This window comes from Numida meleagris, chromosome 26 (assembly GCF_002078875.1).
Source record: "Numida meleagris isolate 19003 breed g44 Domestic line chromosome 26, NumMel1.0, whole genome shotgun sequence".
Lineage (NCBI taxonomy): Eukaryota > Metazoa > Chordata > Aves > Galliformes > Numididae > Numida > Numida meleagris.
In genome coordinates this window covers 814,406-824,402 of record NC_034434.1, presented here as the reverse complement: position 1 = coordinate 824,402, position 9,997 = coordinate 814,406, and the positions used below count along the sequence as shown (strand labels likewise).

Genomic DNA, 9,997 nt, shown 5'->3' with positions numbered 1-9,997 from the left:
GGGGGGATGGAGCCAGCCTGCTGCAGGCTGATTGCATTATGCACGCCACTCTGCCGTTAATTGCTGGTCTTTTAAATATGTACAAAGCAGCAGCAACTGAATAATAGGTGGAAGGCGAGCTCATCCACAACGCTGGCGTGGAAGCCCTTGGAGCAGGATGTTCTGTTGTCCCTTTGCGTGAGCAGGAAGGGCATCGGGAGCTGCAGGACTTGATTGAGGAGTACAGAAGCTGAGCAAAAGCCAGCTGCAAGCTGGTAGCATTGCAGCCTGCAAAATCCTGGTTAAACAAACGTCGTAAAACCCGGCCCTGGAGGGAACGCTCATAAACTTTGCAAAACAAATTGCTTGCAGTGTGATAAAGCAGGTAAATTCTTGGCTGCTCGTGAACTTTAACGAGGGATTGGGGACGCTGCAAAGCTCTCTCTCGGGTGCTGCAGGCAGTGGGGTTGCACAGAGGCTCAGCTCTGCTGGGGTTGGTGAGCTGTAGGTTCACCCATGGTTTTCTTGTGTTTTCTCTGCCCCTGTTTGCTTTTCACACCTGGAGATGGAGGAGCTGCCCTCAGGCTCCTTCTCACCCTACGTGCATCCATCGTGTGGCACAGAGAGAAGCTGCAGGAGGGTGGGTGGGACATGACCCTGGGGTCCTCACCCTGCACACAGGGACCCTTCCCCAGATGTGCTCTCCTCGATGGCTGCTGCCCCACATCCCCTTCCTTCTCTGCTGTTGGGCAGAGGGTGCTGGGGATACCTCGAGGCAAGTTAGGTCCTGATGTCCAACGTGACGCAGAGCAAAGCAAACAGCGAATAAATGGCAAAGACTTGAGCAAGAGGGCTTGCAAACAGGAGGAGCTGTATTTCAAACACCAGCTAGCATTGTGCAGTCCCTGTATTTTCTGGCAGCCTTCGTGCAAAGCAGCACTTCACATCAACCCACCCCATCTCTTTGTCCTAGCAGCAAAGTTACCTTGGCAGCATCTGCTGTCCCCCAGCCCTCACCTTGTCTGTGTGCAGCACAGAGCTGGGCTCCCATCCCACATCCTCCATCCCTCCCTGAGTGCAGTGCTTGGAGACGCCTTCAGAATGGACAAAGTTCTGACGACCTTTGAGGAGGGAACGTTTTGCACCCGTGTCAAAAAGTGGTGTTCTGCCACTGATGTCGGTATTTTTTTGCTGCCGTTTAATTAGATTAATCTTCTAAGTTTGGTGGCCAGCTGTTTGCTTTGCAGACAGGCAGAAAAAAATCCAGCGCTGCGCTCCTGCTGCTTTCTTCTTGTAATGAGCTTGTTAGCAATTAGTTGCTATTGGAGCGGGCTGCCATGTGTGGAGCAGTAAGCACAATGAGCTCCGCACCTGGAGAATGGCTTTGAGGTGAGAACCGGCTGGGGAAGGGGACTGGGATGAGTGGTTTCAAGGCTGAAGGGCTGAGTGCATTGGTGCAATTGTCCTTGTCCTTTTGGGGATAACTTAGCTGAGTTTGGGATTATTATTATTTTTAATATTTTAAAAATATATTAAAAAATAATACTTCGAGCTTAGGAAGTTTCCCCTCTCTCCTAGTAGGGGAATTCATGGGAGAAACTCTCTCTGAAGCCTTTTTTTTTATTTTTTTCCTCTTTTCCCATCACTCATCCCTGCCCTCACCAGCAAGGAAACGTGGATGGCACAGCACGTCCTGGGCAGAACGGGATGTGCAGGGGCCGAGGCGGCCTTTGGCTTCGGCGGAGATGCACTGAGCCCTGGGGGAGCAGGAGGGTGCCCGCAGCACGGAGCTTTTCCCAGTTGTTGACTCAGAGCCTGGATCTCTGCCAGCCCGGCGGGTGGGAACGGAGCCTCAGGCTGCAGATTTCGGCTGCCATCTGATGGGCCTCAGCCTGCAGATGGGCTGAAGGGCCCTTCTAGGGGTCTCAGAGTTCACTCATCTCGTTTTCGAGCTTGCAGAAGGTTGGCCGTGCGTCGTTGCTGATATTTTGGGGGGCTTTGCCTCGCAGGTGGGTGCTGGTATCCCAGCGCTGGGGCTCCTTGCTCCGTTTTTCTTAACGGGATTAATAACCAGAGCTGTGGGATTTTGAACCCTCACAGTTCAGCTGAGGAAGACCCAATTTCTCTCCAGGCAACTTAGGGCATCTGCGCTTAAATAACCTTTTAAATAACCTATTACTTGGCCAAACAGCATGCTTCAGAGCTGGCAGCCCTTCCAAAATGTGTCTTTTTTATTAAAAAAAAGCAAGGAAAAACTGGGAGAAGGGTCTGTGCTTTTGCACAGTTTCTGTTGCTCCCTCCCCCTCTGTGTATCATTCTTCTTCCTTTCCAGAAGCCACCAAGCTATAATGACTCAAATACTCCACACTAATTAATCCTTGGAAAGCCCACAAGTGAAAAAGGATAAAAAAAAAAAAAAAAAGGGAATTGGCTTTTGTGAATGTCCTAAGGAAAGGACAAACTGAGGACTAGAGGAAGCTCATTTTCGCCAGCTGCCCTGCCTCTGCCTGCTGAGCTGGGGGGGAGGTGGAGAGCTCCCAGCTCCAATCCTGCAAACAGGGCGCTCCCCACATCCTTCCTCCATCCAGACTTGCATTTGACATGTGCCACACGTGTGCAGGTCTGGCTTCTTTGCCACCGTCCCCATTTGCAGAGAGGAATTGCTGTTTTCTTTCCTTGGTGGCTAATCGGCACGAAATGAAGCTGGAGGCTGTGCTGACATCTGAGCCTGCATGCAAAGGAGAGCAGTGGGAAACCCGCTGAGATTTGCTCAGCGCCTGTCGCAGAAGCAGTGCATTTGGACCAGGGATGGGTTTTCCTGCAGGCTCTGCTCGTTGCAGCTGAGGGTTAATGGGGCTGCAGGGGTTATAAGGGCTATGAGGGGCTTGTCTTGCTGCTGCCTGTGCAAAGCAAAAGCTCTCAGCCCCTCTGTGCCTTGTGAGTTACAGGAACAGAGAGCACCGTCTCTGGGGAAACAGCTCCAGGTTCTTCCACTTAAGTGTGTCATTTGATCTGCTCTTACATCTACTTTGCACATTCACATCCTTCAATCCTTTAAACAAGCCCTCTGCTTTACATAGCTGTTCTGTAGCGCTGGGATGTTGTTATAACCCGGCCTTGCAGACTCCTTATCCAACACGCCGAAGTGAGCGGGGATTTAATCTAGCAGCAATCAAACAAAACACCTGTGCATCTGCTCCCTGGTTGCCTCGAGGTCGCCCGCTATTTCGCTGTTAACACAAGGCTGTGCAGCATTCGCCTTTCCAAGCAAACTCCTACGCACGTCGCCTTGTGCACCAGCTCTCACTGATGCTTAGTGCCAGAGCCACAGGCGGGCTCCATCCTCTCTGCTGAGTCCACAGTCCCCATCCTCTCTTACTGTCCCCATTGTCCCCATCCTCTCTCTGCTCTCCCTGTTCTTTCTCTGCTGTCCCTGCTGTCCCCATCCTCTTTCCACTGACCCCCTCCGCTTTCCACTGACCCCATTCTCTCTCTGCCGTTCCAACTGTCCCCATCTTCTCGCCGCTGTCCCCATCTTCTCTCTGCTGTCCCCATTGTCCTCATCCTCTCTCTGCCCTTCCCATCATCTCCATCCTCTCTCCCCTGTCCTTGTTGTTCCCATCCTCTTTCCATTGACCTCATTCTCTCTCCAGTGTCCTGGTCATCCTCATCTTCTCCCCACTATCCCCATCCTCTCTCTGTTATCCCCATTGTCTCCATCCTCTCTCCTCTGTCCACATCCTCTGTCTGCCATCCCTATCATCCCTGTTCTCCCTCCATTATCCCCATCCTCTCTTGCTGTCCCCATCATCCCTGACCTCTCTCTGTGATTCCATCCTTTCCCACTGTCCCAGTCATCCCCATCCTCTGTCCCCATCCTCTCCTGCCATTCCCATCTCTCCCCACCGTCTCTTCCCCTGCTCTGTGCTGGGAGCTGCGCTGCTGGAGGACCCCCAAGGCTGGGGGCTGCAGGCTGCACAGAGCCCCATGAGCACACACAGCTCCGGGGATGCTGCACCATCACTTCATCACCCCACAAGGATGCAGCGATGATGTAGCTGCAAGAAGCCAAATCAACATGCGTTTTCCCATGTATCATAAATATAATACATCACTTTTTGTTTCCCCCTCACTTCTCTCACCTGTCTACGAGAAGAAAAAAAAAAAAAAAAAAAATTCAGTTTCCTAGCAAGGAAGAGTGACGTTTCTATTTTTAAAGGGCCATTTATAAATAGTGGCATTACTTCAGTCTTTTGCAGTGTGAGGGTGCAAGCTGCCTCCCCGCAGAGCCCGGAGCTGTGCTGCAGCCCTCAGCCCGCAGCCCTGTTTGTGCTGCTCAGCCATGTTTCCTCCTGACCTATTTCTGCGTGTGTTTGTGATAGGCTCCAGATGTAACAGCGCTCCGACGAGCTGCCAGAGTAATAGATTTGCAAGGGAGGTTTTGACTTGTTTGCTAATAGCTCACCTGCGCCGTTGTTTGATACCTCCGTGAGCTCACCCTGTGCTGTGTGCAGCTGGGAATTCACCGCTTTTAACAACAGGCTGAGAGCTGCTGCTTCGAGTCTCCAAAGCCTTCCCCTTGCCCTTGCTGCTGGGACGGAGCTGCTGTTGGCTCCGTGCACCGCGGCGCTGCTGCGGGGTGGATTTATGGCAGCACCAGGAGCTCTGCAAGCTGCTGCCCGGGAGCAATGGGATGCAGCTCCAGGTGATGGGTGGCAGTGCTAGGGGCTGGGGACGTGGTGGAGGGCACGTGGAGCGTTGCCCACCCACCTCTGCTGCCACCACCCGCAGCTGGGTGTCTTCTTTCCAACTGCCGCGAGGTCTCGGTGCGATTTATTTGTCTGATTAAAAAGCACAGCAGCGAGCACGTATCTGAGCTGTAGAAATACAGTGCTGAGCATGCTGTCGTGCCAGCTGTGCCGCCAGCTCCCGCAGACTGGAGGGAAATGTGGTGTCAGGGCCAGATCCTGCCCTAGGGACATGGTCACTGGGCACGGTGAGCGTGGGTTGGGGTTGGACTTGGGGATCTTAGTGGTCTTTTCCAGCCTTAATGCTTCTGTGGTTCTCTGCTCACACAGGGTGAGGTGTCAGGCTGGCAGGGCCAGTGTCTGGACAAGGTCTGAACTTTACCCCTTTTTGTATAACAGAATGGAAGTACATTTTCCCTCTCTGGAGTATTGATTTTCTATGGGAAAGAAAAGCCTGCAGTTGGATCTGGGCATGGCTGATACCTATAGCATTGTCGTGCCACAAGTGGTGGTTTGCTAGGGGCACTGGGTGAATCCATGGACAAAAGGGTGTCCCAGACCTCAGCTGCTGGCTGAGCTTTGTGCAATTTCCTTAAATTATTTTGGCCATTGTTAAAGTAAAAATAACGACCTCCCAGTCTTTATCAGTCCTCGCAGATGTCAGAAGTCTCCTGCAAATTGTGACTGTGTCATGGCTTAACCTGCTTTAATAACAGGCCGCTGTGATAAGGGAGGAAATTCCTCCCATTTGTTTGTTCTCTTTTTCTTTTTTGCTCCTTTTCTGCCTGCGCTGTGGCTGAGTTTAACCCAGGTGGGTGACTGAGCACTCTGACACGTACAGAAACCATGTGCAGCAAGAGCAGATAATTGATTCCCATCATTTCTGGCTCTTCTGGAAAGTCATTCCCATTTTCAGGTATCATCGTAGAGATGTAGAGAAGCTCTCCTGGAACAACAGGGAATGACCAGGAGAATGGGATGCAAATCCCTGGAGTTAACGTGGGGGGGGGATTTGCATTTGTGCAGGGCAGGATGTCAGAGGGAGAGAGCAAAGTGAAAAAAAAAGTGCAGTCGAAGTCTAGAAGAGGCTTCTGTAATTACAGCCTGAGCTGAAGGTATTGCTGGGGCACGGGAATGGGGAGCTTGGGCCCTTGAGCACATCACGATGGGGGCATGGGAATGTCACAGACATGACACCCGGGGGCTGGATCACCAAACGTGATCTTCCCTTTTGGTCAGAGCATGGACAGCAGCTCTGTGCTGGGCTGGGCTGCGAGCCGTCGTGCATGATCCTAAATGTAAGGTGATTTCAGGGCATTGCCCTAAATACACACACAGTATTATTATTGTTTTTTGTTCTGGGCTGGTTGGCACACGTGGAGCCGCGTTTGCTTTCACAACGTAATTTCCTACCCAGGGCAGCTGAGCTGCTGCTTGGTGCTGGTTGCCCATTAATCACATCCCATGGTAATTGCTTGATGTTCTGCATACGTGCTCATTCTGTTGCAGGGTTAGGGGTGGGCGAGAAAGAGCAGCCCAGCCCTGCACTGCAGTTTTTGGGGGTTTCAGTGCAGAGGGAGAAAATGATGCTGCTTTGAGCTTATTGACCTTTATTGAAGTTGTGATTTCCTACTAAATCATCTTGAACAGCATTGAAAAATAGCTCTATTTTTTATTGAAGGAATTTTGTCCCATCTGAAAGGCTGCAGCTCCGTTCTGCCTTTTTTTTTTTCAGAGCATCTGTGTGGGTTTCTAGCGTACTTATTAATTTTCATTTGCTTGTGCATCACATAATCATCAGTACTTAGAACAGCGAACACAAACATGAACGTGGCTAAGTGGCTCAATTAATCACGGGTTTCCTGTCCGGCTGTGGTTTACCATCATGACTTTCCTCACCTGCATTAAAAAATACATTTATTTCGAGGCTGTTTTCAGGCAGAGACTTGTTGAAGATTGAGTTGAGTGGGGGAGATTGTGTCCTAACGATGCTAATATAGCTCGTTAGCCTCTGTGGTCACAGAATCATAGAACCATAGAATGGTTGGGTTGGAAGGGACGCTCAGAACAGGGGTGCGATGGAGAAGAGAACGTTGAGCTGCAGATAGCAGAATTCACTCTTTGCATTGCAAGAGCTTGCAACTCCTTTGAGCTTGAGCTAAAAATAAGCAGAAAACAAAACTTGATTCAGCGTGAAAACCTGCACAGCAAGCTGACATCTTGCATTTGGGGGTGACAGTACGGTTTGGGATTAACCATTCGTGGTGTGGTTGCGTCTTTGAAAATTCTCTTTGCAAAGAGAAAGAGGAGGAAGAAAAATAGCAGCTGCCCCCCTCAAAACCCTACGTAGTGCTGAAACATTTTGCCCTTCCTCTGTGAGCCGAAAAGAAGGAGCTTTCCTTCACTGCCAGGTTTTATGATTGGCCGTATAAAGTAACCCCATGAAATCTCTGGTGTCCGTGTGGGATTAGAGATGAGCGTTTGGCAAATTGCCATTTACTTCGTGTTCATTAAAAAAAAAAAAAAAAACGTGCAGGTTCCTGCTAACTGCAGGCTCTGGTGCACCCCAGTAGTGCACAAATGTTTCGCCTTGAGTTGCTTCAGTGTTGGGTGCGTCGTGTTTCGTGGCTGTGGTTGCATGGGGAGGTGTGAGCAGAAAGGGGACTCTGCTTCAAAGAGTGGGAGAGAGCGAAAAGGGAGAATCATTACAAACAGAAGGTGGGAATGGGAGTGGCTTGGGCAGAGCTGCTTGTGTTTTCATGAATTGTAGGAGGATTGCTGCAGAAATTGCCATAATGCTCCACAATAAGAAGATGCTGTCCTGTATGGCAAAGGCAGAGAAAGACCTGGCTCCATCCAAAAGCCATCCCCTGCTTGCAGGGCTTTGCAGGTTGCAGAGGGGCTGTAGAACAGTCCTGTGGGGCAGTTCTTCTTGATAACACATATGCTCAGTCTAGGGCAGAGTAAGGCTTTATGGAACTGCAGGAAAACTTTTGCTCTCTCTGCATTTCTTTGCATTGCATTTCTTGCTTGTTGTGCTGAGCATGGCTGGCACAAGGTCTTGTTGTGCATGGAGGTGGCCACTGAAGCCCAAAATGTTGATGTTACAAGGGTGAATCTTTGCAATGCGAAGCACGAGGGCATCTGTGTTTCGCTTTGTGCCATTGGCAGCATCAGTGGATTGGTAAGCATTGAGCTGTAGGGCATCCTGGTTGCTTTTCAAGATGATACAAGACCTTCCTGTCCCTGGGGGTAATCATCTCTCTGCCCTCCTCATTAGATGAGAATTTTGTCTGGTTTCCGTTAAGAGGTGATTAATGGGAGCGCTGGGGATGCTCTCCTCTGGGAACCCACGGTGCTTCCCTCACATAGAGCCAAGAAACTTCTAAAATATGAAATTTGCCTTAATCTCTCTGTAATGCGACAGCTCTCCCTTCCTTTGGCCTCTCATTCCCAAATTTGCAGCCCAGCTGCCTTACACCCTCCTGAAAACCCAAGCCAGGTCTTTGCAAAACCTTGGGTTTGCATTTGCAAGAACCCAGAGCAGCCACCAGCTGGGATGCTCTGGTTTGCTGAAGGCTCCAAAACCCTGTTCAAACAATTTGCACCTTACTGAGAGTCTGAATAACTCATGCAAAGTTATTTTGGTTTGGGTTGGTTTTTTTGTTTTGTTTTGTTTTGTTTTTTGCCTTCATCACTACCTTTTGATTGCATTAAATGCTGAAAAAAAAAGGAAGAAGCACACCTCACTCATTCATTGCTTTCTCAGTCACCACCTCTTAGAATTTTGTCCAGAAATTGGGCTGCAATGACACTCCAGCCTTGTAATTAGAAAGAAATGTGAGGTTTGAGAAAAACTCTCTTTGGACACTTGATAATTTCCAATGAGGGATTTGTAAGAGGGCTCCCTTACGTACAGGAGGTTTAGAGCACCAAATATCTGTCTGAACTGTCAGCGATGCTGCAAGACAGAAAGAAAAAAAACAGCAAGAAAGTGTGAATCCAGCAGGTGCTGCAGGTGCAGGTGCTGCAGGTGCATGAGTTGGTTGAGAAAAATCAATCCTTTCATTTTCAAGCAATGCTGGGGAAGGTTTCAGGCTGTAGAGAGGAGGATGCAGAAAGCTGCAGATGCCAGAGGTTGTTTGCATTTGGAAACTGACACTTTAATCATCTCTGGTGTTCTCCTTTGAATTCTGATTTACACTCGGTGCTGAGGGAATCAGCAGCTACAATGCTGAATATAGGAAGGCGAGCACGTTTGTGGCACGAAAATTGGGTTATTTACTGTTGAAGGTTTCTTTTCAGGATGGCATCAGATTTTCCTTAGTGGGAGGAACCTGCATGCTTTGACCAACCGTGTTAAAGCATTTCTTGAGAACTGCCAGCTGAAGCCTCGGGCTGTCCCAGATCTGCTGCTGACACACTGCTGTAGGGCAATGACAATGTCAGGTTGGGAAATGAATGCTGGCTTTGGGACTGAGGTGCAGAAGTGCAGTGGTTTGTGGTGGTTTTGGGACCAAGTGGAATAGCACCTTTACTAAGAGATTTCGAGGAGCTGAATGTAAGGGGTTTGTAAAGCAGAGAGCTTGAGGGGCTGAAGGAGGGTCAGGAGAGCAGCTCGAGAATAGAGAAGGGATTGTCATAGAGTCATGGAATATCCCAAGCTGGAAGGGTTCCATAAGTATCACTGAGTTGAACTCCTTCTCAATGGACTCCTTGTCAATGGTCTTGAAGGCAGCACGGCAAAGAGCAAGGGTGGGAGGTGAAGCATGGCTAGATACGATGATACCTGGTGACATTTCTTGGTGCATCCATGCCCAGGGTTTGGGTTCAGGAAGGGATTGAGGGAGCTGCTGGCATCCAGGGGGTTCTGCAGCCCAATGCAGACAGCACTGCAGGGCTGTGGACACGTTTGGGCCGTGGGTCTCAGATTCTCTTCAAGGTCCCTCCTTGGAGAGCAACCAGTGATGAGAAATTCCCAACGCCCTCACCCACCTCTCAGCCTTGCTGCTGTAGGGAGACCTCCCAGTCCTGTAAGACCTGTAGGTCCAAACTTGTTCCCAGGTGGGAGAATGAATCCTTTCCTTCAGCCATGGGGTCCTGAACGGGGGCAAAATGCTCTCCTCTTGCAGCTTGGAGCTCAGATGCTGAAGTGGAAAATTGCTTATCCCCTGACATTCTCGCTTCTCCCCTCCTCACCCTCTCCCGTGGGAAGTTGTTGCTTGCTCAGTGAGTTTTGTTGCTGTTTTTTCTTCCTTTTTTTTTTCCCC

The 9,997-nt window shown here is 50.0% G+C and overlaps 1 protein-coding gene across 6 annotated transcripts in view; it reads left to right on the top strand.

The window, feature by feature from the left end:
* The window catches only part of LOC110388460 (acid-sensing ion channel 2), a 65,983-nt gene that overhangs the window by 262 nt on the left and 55,724 nt on the right, over nucleotides 1–9,997 (top strand). For 2 of the 6 annotated variants that reach the window (XM_021377764.1, XM_021377759.1), the window contains exon 2: nucleotides 91–364. The exons of 1 other annotated variant lie outside the window; for it this stretch is intronic. The gene's annotated coding sequence lies outside the window, so the exon portion shown is untranslated. Of the gene's footprint in view, nucleotides 1–87; nucleotides 365–650; nucleotides 1,369–9,997 lie in introns of those variants that run through there. 3 more of the 6 variants (XM_021377760.1, XM_021377763.1, XM_021377758.1) reach the window with 3 other exon arrangements.